Raw genomic sequence first — 11,873 nt, 5'->3', positions numbered from 1 at the left:
TATCTCTGAACAAAGCAATGCCCTCTGGAGAGACAATAAGCAGTGCGTGGGAAACATCTGTTGAGAAGCGTTGGAGTCTTTCATTAAGAGGAATCACCCACCCTTCTGTTTCAGCACTTCCTCTAGCTCTCAGGTATCCCATCAACAGCTCTGACTTATGCACACTGGAAGGGTTTTTGGAGGTTGTAATGCTGAGGTAGTTCATCCATGTTCAGATGATCATGTCGAAATCTTTCTTCAGCAATAAGCTACATCTTACTGCTGACATTCAAAGCGTCGCCCTCCTCTAGCACTTTGTCAAGTTCAGGTGGATTGAACCAAGTTCCCATGTCTCTGGTAATTGCAGACCCCCCTCACAAAGTTTTTTCTCACAATAGCCCCGTTTCCACCACAGGAACTTTACCCAGGAACTAGGAACTTTGGGTGGTACTTCGTGTGTTTAGACCGCAGGAACCAGGGTATAAATGAAGTTCCGGGTAAATATTTCCCCCTCCAAACGGCCCTGCTCGCGGGGTAGTACTTTTTCAAAGTTCAGGAACTTTCGAGGGCGGGACTCGGGCGCTGAACATGCTGATTGGTTGAGCTGACGCAGCATTTAGGTTCAACTCGGCATTTTTAAAAGTCTTACACGCCGCGCTCATGTTGACAAGAGAGGAAAGTTAATTTTTCTGAGGGGTTAACTTTTTATTTCGTAAGTTATAAGATAATGAAGATAATGTTGGAGTAATGACACAGCGTATATTGCCCCAGGCAGTTTTTTTACTTTAACTGCGCCTGACAGAAGAATTATTATTTTTTTCTGAGATGATTATTTAAACAAATAAATAGCTTATAATAACTAAATCCACCAAATCTTTCAATCGGTACACACAAAAATGATTACTGTCCGCTAGGGCTGTCATTTTTGAAAAAAATCTAATTCGAACGGATATCAAATATCAAGCAAGGCATTCGAATATATTAAATTATCTACAACGCCGTCATCTCCAGCAGCTGAATGTGTTTACGGATGCCATAGCAACTCTCAACGGCCACCAGGACTTTACGGTTTTATTAAAGCTATTCATTTGTTGTAAAGTGTAATAATCATCTCAGAAAAAATTAATTCTAATGTCAGGCACAGTTGAAGAAGTTGATTGTTTGCTTACATAGGCTTAGGGACAGTGTCATTATGCCAACATTATCTTCATAACTTCTTATGAAATAAAAAGATTATCCCTCAGAAAAATGTATTTTCCTCTCTTGTCATGCTTGGTGCATGAGCGCGACGTGTGCTCTTCAGTGGGGCGCGCGCTGTTGTCACATAAGGACGCACACTCAAAAGTAATCCGGTCAGGTCATTTACATGGTGAAATGTTGCGTTTGATCGATTCATGAAAAGATTTATCCACCCATCTCAAAACGATTACAATTTCATTCAGTTTGGGCATTTTTATTACGATTGAGGTGTTTATATGGAGCATTTTCCTTCAGATTGGACTTTTAAACTGATTACAGTGCTCCATGTAAACGCACCGACAGTAAAAAAAAAAAAATTGCGCTACATGACACTTTAAAAACCGGATAGTTTATTTATAGTTCGATATTTCACGTCATCTTCGAATGCATATTCGAATATCGAATAAAAAGTGACAGCCCTTGTCCGTCACTGACTTGGAGGAACAGTCGCGTGCAGTCCTACATCACCGGACTAATTTGCCTAATCTTCTCGGAACTTTATCGCGGTCGAAACGCAGACAGCTGCAGGTCTGGGGGGGAGAAAAGTTCCTGTAAAAAAGTTCCTGGTACAAATTGTTCCGGGTAATTTTGGTGGAAACGGGGCTAAAATGGACCAAAAGACAAGTAAATTAAGACCATTATAGGCTACATTATCAGCATGTTGCAGTACATTTATCTCTCGTTGTCTGAGAATATGCACCGAAAGCTTGTCAGATTTTACTTTCACTTTCTGTAGTGAATAATTGACTGGGTTTGAGACTGCGTTTGCACATTGCGTGATATCCACTGACTCGCCTTCATGAATTAAAATGGGAAAAGGAGAAAAAAAGAAGAAGAAAAAAGACATGACAGTGTCAAGATGGACAACGGTTCCCACTTCCCATCATAATAAGATTAAATAGGCTAAATATTAAATAATATTAAATAAATAAATAAATAAAGTGTGAAAGTAAAACAAGTAGCCCTAAATGAGTGATCAACTAGCTGAATGAATAAGAGGCACTGGATATGCTATATAGCCTACACGGTGATTAATACTAATTATCCATTTTACAACAAACTGGAGGCCGGGACTGGAGTCCAGCCGGTCCACAAACTCCCAAAAGTCCGGAGTCCCCATTTTCTCCACCTCTGTGGGACTGAGGCATGTCCAGGCAGAGGTTAAAGGGGCGGTGAAACACTCAGTTTCAGTCAATCTCATGTTAATCTTGAGTACCTATAGAGTAGTATTGCATCCTTCATATCTCCGAAAAGTCTTTAGTTTTATCATATTTATAAAAGAAATATAGGCTGTACAGAGTCTTTCCGGAAAAAACCGAGCGCCTGGAAGCGTATTGTGTGGGCGGAGCTAAAGAATGACGAGCGCGCAAAGCGGTGACGTCCTCAAGCGTGGAGAAACCCATCGCTATCTCAGCTAATACAGATAATGATCCACAATCAAATCTGAGGCTGAAATAAATTGAACAGGAGAAACGGCAACATCAGGACGTCCGTCTCTGTGGTATGTAGCGTTACTGTATTTAGGGGCCTGTCAACATTTCTGTGTCTTTACAAGCAGTTTATGAGGACATGATTCGGTTTATGGACTATTGTATGTGACTAGACCTTAGAAGTAGCAAGCAAAGCGGTTTTGCACGTCAGAGTCAGACTAGTGTTATACAGAACAACAATGGAGTAACCGTTAGCGCATTTGAATGATGAAGCACGCGATCGTGTCGTTTACTTATGTTTACTCACGCGACGATAGCCGACAGCACAGACATTTGAAGCAGTTTAACTCACCGGCTGCTTCCAAAGCAGGACCGAACCTTTATCGCTGGGACCGCTCCGTCAGAAACACACTTCTTTGGTATGATTTGTTGAAGTCCTGTGACAGCAGTGACCGTGGAAATCCACTTTGAGACGTGACTGAAGCGATGCTTTGAAGCTTCCCGTAATTTCTGCATTCAAATCGGTTCAAATGTAGCGCTGCCTTCCCAGAATGCTGTGCTGAAGTGTTGAAGTCGCTCGATGTCACCCATAGGAATAAAGTGGCGCGTGACATAAGTCTTCACGGAGGACTGGATCTGCACCTGAGAGACTGTTTACAGCGTGCATATCCTCTGTCTCGCTCTAGTCGCGCGCGCACCCTACCGGGAGAAGAGCCCATACGGCCCATAGAAGGACCTTCCGCTCTATTAACGTCAAGCCGACCCATACTCGAAAAAAAACTCTCTGAAACTTGTGAGAAACCGGAAGGAGTATTTTTGACACAGAAATACTCCATCAAACGTCCAACATTAGTTTTTGAAACTTTGTCTATGTTTAGGATGGGAATCCAAGTCTTTAACAGTTGGAAAAGCTCAGTGTGCAGGAAACAGCATTTCACCCCCCCTTTAAACACCTCTGCCTTCTCTGTCTCGTTAAGGTACAGGTGATGCACCTCCTTGAGGAATTGGCAGGCAAACTCCTTTGCACCCGCCCCCTGTTGACGGATGTACTTGGAGTTTACCTGCCACATCACTTGTAAGTGTCTGTCTGATTCCATGTCCACAGAGAACAAAAATAAATAAATAAACAAAACACCTCCTGCTGAGTCCTCCTAGTATGGTTGGATCCTTCTGTCACATCACAGACAAGGGAAAATGGTGCGAGGACTCATTTGCAAAAGAAGTGATAATTTATTAACAAAATAAAACATAAATACAAAACAAACACCCACAAGGGGGCAAAACACATAATAGAACATAAACTAAAACTCAAAACATACAAACAGAAGTCACTGGGGGAACGGAAGACGTATACATGAAACAAGGATCCAACACAGACTGACAAACACAAGGAGCTTATAAGGGGAAGAAATCAAGAGGGAACAGGTGGGAGAAATCAACACTAATCAGATAACAAGGGGGAGGGATCAGACAATGACAGGAGCACTGCTAGACATGACAAAACCCACATGTGCACACAAGACAGGACAGGCATGTGACATTCTCTCTATTCTTAGCGGTTTGATATGCTATAATTTCGCCTCTAATAACTGCCTTCATTGTCTCCCAAAGGACTGAGTCGGACACATCTCCTTTATCATTATTTTCTAAAAATGATGTAAACTTGTCCGATAGGAAATCACAAAATTTAACATCATTTAATAACGTATTGTCAAATTTCCACACGTAATTTCCTCTACTAAATTTTATTTTTAAATTAAGAGAAACTGGGGCGTGATCTGATATCAGTCTATTATGGTATTGAGTTGAAACTACAAATTGTAACAAACTTGAATCTATGAGGAAAAAGTCAATCCTTGAATAAGTCTTGTGGAGTGAGGAATAAAATGAAAAATCATGATCAGTCGGATGTATTGCTCTACAGCTATCAACCAAGTTTAACTTTTGCATATAATTGTTTAATACACCAGCCGACTTACTTATTACCATGGAGGGACGCACGTTCGATGGGGACGCGCGTCTAATTTGGAATTTAACACGCAATTGTAATCACCTGCCAAGATGACCCGTGAATGTGTAAAATCTGGTATGATCCTAAAGATGTTCTCAAAAAACGAGGGATCGTCAAAATTGGGACCATACACATTCACTAATGTAATGGGTAGTGTGTTTATCTCTCCGCACACGACTAAGTACCTGCCATTCCTATCCTTTACCGTTTGCTTATGTATAAAAGGAACAGACTTATTAATAATAATTGCTACTCCTCTAGCTTTACTAGAGAAATTAGATTGGTAAACTTGAGACATCCATGGCGCTTTAATGCTAAACTTTGCTGTAGCTTTAATTTGTGTTTCTTGAAGAAAAACTATCTCCGCACCCAATTTCTTAAGATGTGCATAGACCTTTCCTCTTTTGACTGGGCTATTGATTCCACACACATTCCAACTCAATGGATTCAGCATACCGTCCCCGCGAGCATTTACTCCGTTACTCAGTGTATGAAATAAAGCATACTTTACTTGACTCCATTAGCCTAAATAAAAGCTGAGCATAAAACCTTCCAACATAAGTTCAAAAAAAGTAACCTTCCCATGAACATTGCAAACAAATTCCCACTCCCTCCCCCTAACCACCTCTTTCACGTATCCCATGTAAACATTATGGAAGCCGATACCCCCAAAAAACTTTGCATCTGTCAACTCACCATCGATGCCACCTGGCATTCTTCCGTTGAGATAGCCCTTCACTAATTTTACTATACAACAAAAAAATATACCTTGCAGTCTTTACAATCTTATCAAATGAAATTATTAATGGACAAGATCCTTCCTGCTCCGTTGTTCATTGCAGCGATTTCGACATTTTACCAGTTTTCCACCGCTCCCCGTAGGTACGCTTCAGCCAGCTCCGATGAATCAAAAGTCTTCGTTTTTTTTATCCCTCACGGTCACAATGAACTTAGAAGGAAAACGAAATCCGCATCTTACTTCGTGTTCCCTGCATTTCCTTCGTATGTTGTCAAACTTCTGTCTCTGTTTCAAGACGTCAGCGGCGAGGTCTGGAAAGATATGTATTGCTTTCCCCTCATACTGTAAAGGTTTCGACCTTGCCAGAAGCAGAATGCGTTCTTTCACTTGGTAATGATGAAGTCGGACAATGAATGCCCGAGAGCGGCCATCTCTTAGGGGTTGTGGTGAACGGTGTGCTCTGTCGATCTGAATTGGTCGGCCAAAATTCTCCTCGCCTAACGATTCTGTCAGAAGTTTTGTAACAAACTCTGTAGGCTTGCCGTTTTCAGTACCTTCTTTTATGCCGACAATTCGAATATTTTGTCGTCGAGATCTTGATTCCAGGTCGCAGGTCTTTTCTTTGAGCTTTTCATATTCGGTCTCCAGGTGTGCACATCGCCTCTCTAATGACTCGATGCGGGCCTCGTGAACTTTTGCTGCCTCTTCAGTCACATCCACTCTGGTGGAGATACCCGCAAGTGATACATTCAGCTCTGAGCACCACATTTGACAGAAAATTCTACGTCCTTTCATCCACTCTGTCAATTTCGCTATTGCTTCCATTATGTCTTTGCTTGTTGGCACCGAGGTTTCAGCATTGGTTTGGTTAGCATTAGCCGGTGGCTCCTCGTGCACATTTTCTGTATTTCCAGGCTCTTCGGAGTTTGATTTTTGTTTTCTTGTGATTAGTCGGCATGGTTCAGGATGTTCAATTTTAGAAACTTGTGATATTAGCGGCTATAAGGTATATTAACAGAAAATTAAGAACACTCGTGGAGAGCTATGCAAAAACACGTTCACTCCATTCGGTGCCGGAAGTCGCCCCCCACTCACTGCTTTTGATTGAATAGCTTTTGTAAGTTTAATAAGGATTAATCTTTAATTTAAACAGTTAAATATGCTGTTATTTTACATTTGATTATTTATTCAAGTTCTCTAACTAAAAAACTGTTAGACCTACCTGAAAAACATGAAAACTAGGGGTGTAACGATTCGTTTTAACGATTCGATTCGTATAGCGATTTGAGGTTGTCGATACGATTTAAGGACGATATTGGTTCATTTAGAACGATACGATCCGAAACGATTCAGTGACTTGAAATCGATTCAGTAAATTTTTAGCCAAAAATTTAAATCAGTGTGACTGAAATATACGTGCAGGTGAAGTTTCCTAGATTACTGTTGTTTCCTTTCAGGGAATCAGATATCAATTCATTATGGATATAATCAAACAAGTCAACAATTAATGGCAAATGTGTTCACATTTTATTTGAATAAAGTGCAACCAACAGTTTAGGTTGAATTAACAGAAAGTTAACCTTTTCTGCTCTCATTTTCAATAAAAGTACAGTAAGTGCAACCAACATACTGCTACTGCTACTTCTGCTTGTTTTTTAACATAAAAATATTACAATATTAATATCAAAAATAAAGTGCAACTAACATCTCTTCAGGTTTAATTTACAGTAGGTTTACCTGCTACTTTTGCTGTTGTTTTTTGGAATAAAAATAATACAAATATAATATTAATATCAAAAGTTACAACCAACATTTCTTCAGGTTGAACGAGCAGTGGCTGAACGTGCTGCTACTACAAACAGCGAGCGACTTATTAATAACATCTCCGTCTTTACTAAAGCCAAAGTGTTTTCTCACACTGGGCCGCAATGCTGGCTTGATCATTCATCGCTCGTTGGCTTCTCCTCTGTCATCCGCTAGGTTTTGTTTTCATTGTGCTGCTGCTGGCGCGTGCGGCTGACGTCACATATAGGCAGACTGAGTAATGTTTAACGCCTTTATCATTAAAAGGGCTAAGAAAAAACATCCATATAAAGTCTGACGTGCTTAAATCAAAATGCTTTATTCCAGGGTTGCCAACTCTCACGCATCTGGCGTGATACTCACGCTTTCAGGCTCTGTCTCACGCTCTCACTCCGCCCAACTCAATCTCACGCCAAATTGCCAAACCTGCTTTTGATATTAAACAAAGCTATAAGCTTTAATTTTTTTAAATGTGTTTTAATGAAATTCAAACAATAAATAGCGTTTTGGCGCTAATGTGGCATAATGTTAAAGCCAGAGCCGGCGTTGAAAAGCGGAGTTGCATGCTCTCGTCTCCCTGCGGTGCGCGCTGGTCACGTGGCCCATGAGCGCTCAATACTTCTAGCGCCGTGCCAATTAATTTAAATGGCTTAAGCGGATACACAACAGTTTCACCATATAGATGTTTGCTGCAAGTTTTGGTAAACAGTACAGCATAGTGTTAGTGTTTATTGATTATTAAGTCAGCCATATTTACAGGATCGTTTTATTATGGAGAGTGAATAACATTAATGTTATTCTTGTATTTAGCCCTCAGGCATTCCTTACTAATAGGCATAGACTGTAAAAAAATACACTAATAGGTCACACTCATACTCATTAAATGATATTTATTGAATATTTTGAGGAGATCTTTTGGTACTAAATACTATTTGTGCAACAATTATTGTCAATAAATGACCACTTAAAATATTTTTCTTCTTATATTTGTATTTCTTCTAAAATTTATATAACAATTAGTGTAGTAATTAATATTAAAATAGAGAATTCCAATTCAAAGAGGCAAATTAGAGTCATTTTGTGGCTAAAAAATATTAATGTTTATTTGTAATGCCATTAGGTGCCTTATGGCTCTTTAATAAATATACATGTATCTAATCTAGTTGCTCAAAATATATTGCAGTCTTTGCATTCTAATAAATATTTAGATATGATGATCAAACACTAGATTTCTTTAAATGTGAAATTTCAAAACTTAAATAACTTGCATCCTAATCTTTTTAATGAATAATGATACTTATATAAGCAGTCACAAGTGAATATTAAGGAATGGCACATATAATTTGACCCAAGAAATCTTTAAACTAGTGCCAAAACAAACATATTATTATGTACAGTATATATACTAGATATAAACTGATACTGAATCAAGATCAAAAGCATTACCCCCCCTCCCCCTGCCCGGCCCCCCAAAAATCTCACTCCAACCTGAACTTAAAAGTTGGCAACCCTGTTTATTCCCATTATCGATACAATCGATCGATTTCTGTCGTCCAGAAGGCCAACTTGCCGAGCACAGATCGATGTAGTTGGAACATAAGAATATAAATCGAAACATTGATGTAGTAGATGAATAGTTACACCCTTAATGAAAAGCATCATTTCACCTGGTTCATTTTATCAGTATCTTTGCCTAATAGTATTTGCCTAATAGTACCTAAAACGTTATACAAACCAACCCGTGAGCAATCTGTACCGTTACACCCGTAGCATAACGTATGCGAGGGGGTGCCACAAAATGTAAAAAGAATTTGTAGGGTGCCATGACTGAAAAAGATTAAAGATTGGTCAACATGCTTGCGTCACGGCTGGGTTTATGTTGAGAAGCACTTATCTTTCCGTGGTGTTTTTGATTCACGAGATTTACATATGAAGTAGAAGGCAATGATGTTTGAGACTCACAGTGTGTGATGTCCATGTACTGAACTCTTATTATTTTACTATGGCAAGGTTAATTCAATTTTTCATTCTAGGGCACCTTTAAGAATACATTTAATACGAGTTAGTGTGCAAAGAAAAAGAGAAGAAAGCGATTTGATTGATTCAATGTGTGTGTGCTGCATCCCTGTATAATAATTTATAAATCTTTAGTGAAGAGTTTTATTTTAATTCAAGTCATTATTGCTTGCTAAGAAGAACATACACCACAATACTGTCTATAGAAGGATTTATTACAAGCATTTATTGTGACATGTTATTTCAGTGACAGAAGTTCAGCTGCAGTATTAATGAAATAAATTAAGATACTGTTACTGATTTATCATACAAAAACTATAATGGGTGGAATCTCAAGAAGCTATTCTGATTCATCAACACAGTTTCACTGATGATCCATAATAATAAGCACCCAACCCAGGATAGAGTGGCTGAGTGAATGTGGCCTGGACTGTGTGGATGAGGCTCATTGATTCTCCAGAGACGCTGTAGAAGGACAGAGTTCCTGCCCCGTGATCCACATACACTCCTATTCTACTGCTGATGGGCTTTACAGGGATATCAGTCACTTTCTTATTGTGTATGAATGAGTAACCGGAGGGAGAGTGGGACAAACTCCAGGAATGATTATTGTGTCCAAACCGACACTCATTACTCCGTCCTTTCCTGCTGATGTGCTTATATGACACTAATACACACACATTATTCCCACTCCAATCAATCTCCCAGTAAGAGCGTCCACACACACTCTCTCTACACAACACCTGCTCCCAATAATCAAATCTGTCTGGATGATCAGGATACGGCTGCTCTGAGTAAGTGCATGTAATTTCTTGGTTTCTCTCAGACAGACGGAGGAGTGTATTCACTGTGTTGAGATCCAGAGTGAGCTGATGGGAATCTGAGGGAGAGAAAACACATCAAAATTAGGAATTATTCATCCGTTTGAGCTTTTGTAAAATAACGAAAACAAACAGGATATGCTTTCTGCTGTCTTTGTGTCCGTGAACTTTTTTCTGAAGTATGTTACAAAAAGAAAACAAAACACAGTGAATAAAGCTGTGTTTCCACCACAGGAAGTTCAGCAGGAATATTGTCCTATTTCCGCATGTTTACAACCCGCCCACAGGGGTGGGATCTCACTCACACTTTATTGAACAGGCACGTTTATTTTTTAATTGTAGTGTCTATTCTCTTACTAAAATAAATTATTTTATTACTATGAAATCAAAATGACGGTGGGGGCAGTGTCATGGTGGGCATAACCAGTAGCCGTGGCTTTGGGAGTGACCTCGTAGGGCAGTGAAGCAAGTGCATTCTGGGAGTTGTTGTCTTTCATCCACATTTAATTAAAAATTCTCATTAGTGTTGTAAGAAAACACTAATTTTACCTGGTCAAAAACAGCTCTGTTTTCTCCAAGCCATTTCAGTGCATGTGTCTTTAAATGCTAATGATGCTCACCCTGCCCCTCTGTTCTGTGGGGCACTTTGACACACACACACACACATGTGAAGTGTTGCCTTGACAACAGTTGAGGGTATAGTTGGAGAAAGAATGGTGACAGGAGTCTCTGAGGACACATCTGTGCAACTCTATCAATTTGAACCGGAGTCAGACCCGGGACAAGATGACGGCCCCAACTAAATTCGACAATTAAGGCTCGAACAGGACGTTTCTGAATGGTTGGTTAATGTAATGTCACTATGATCTATCTTTGTATGTACTGGCAGGATAACGCTAGCGTAGTGAGATATGAATACTGTGTGACAGATTGATGTTACAGCTAATGCCAATAAAAACCTTTTATCCGTAAATGTAGGCTTGTCAGTGATGCGTACTGTTATCTATGCATTGTAATAACTGTTACAACACAATTTTTTTGACAGTAACAGACACTGTTATAAACTAAGTAAGCTTAGTGTAGTTTGACCACGTTAACTTTATCACCATCATACACAGTTTGTAATAACACAATAACCATAACGCGTTGTTCATTATAAACGCTGGATTATGAATTATATTGAGGACGTCATACATAGAAAGCATGTAACTCGCCCTGTAAACTTTAGCCGTGTTCATCGTGAAAGCGTGCAAGTGTTTCAAACTGGTGAGAAATTATTTGCATGGCGCAAACATGAAAGCAGATATGGGGACTCGAGTTTGAGACTCAGACTCGACTTAAGTCGCACACACAGTGACTTCAGACTCGACTTCAGACTCGTCCTTGAATTGCTCAAAAGACTTCAGACTCGACTTGGACTCGAGCTGCGGGACTCGTGAACAATGTTTCTTTTTAGTAGGGATTTCAAAATACGCAAATTAATTTTAACGGCACTAATCTGATTAACGTTAACGCAGCGCGCATTTTCTGTTTGATCCATGGCCCGTAGTTGGAGAAATTAAGATATTTGATGTTGAGATGTATATGGTTTATGAGGACACAAATGTGTATAATGACATGGGTATTAAAATAAAACGTAATCATGGTTCATAATCCAAAATGCTTAAAAAAACATACTAAATGATAATCATTATAATTCAGCGACAGACAGAACCTTTCTTCAGAACCAAAATTTTTGGTTGTAACTGTACTGTGCATTCATGCTACAAGGCAAAATACAGATATTATCTTAAAGGTAAAGCATTCTTGGTGTTTTTGTCATATTGCAATAGCCT

Source organism: Pseudorasbora parva, chromosome 6, assembly GCF_024679245.1.
Source record: "Pseudorasbora parva isolate DD20220531a chromosome 6, ASM2467924v1, whole genome shotgun sequence".
Lineage (NCBI taxonomy): Eukaryota > Metazoa > Chordata > Actinopteri > Cypriniformes > Gobionidae > Pseudorasbora > Pseudorasbora parva.
The sequence above is the reverse complement of the archived record's forward strand: the minus strand, read 5'-3'. Positions refer to the sequence as shown.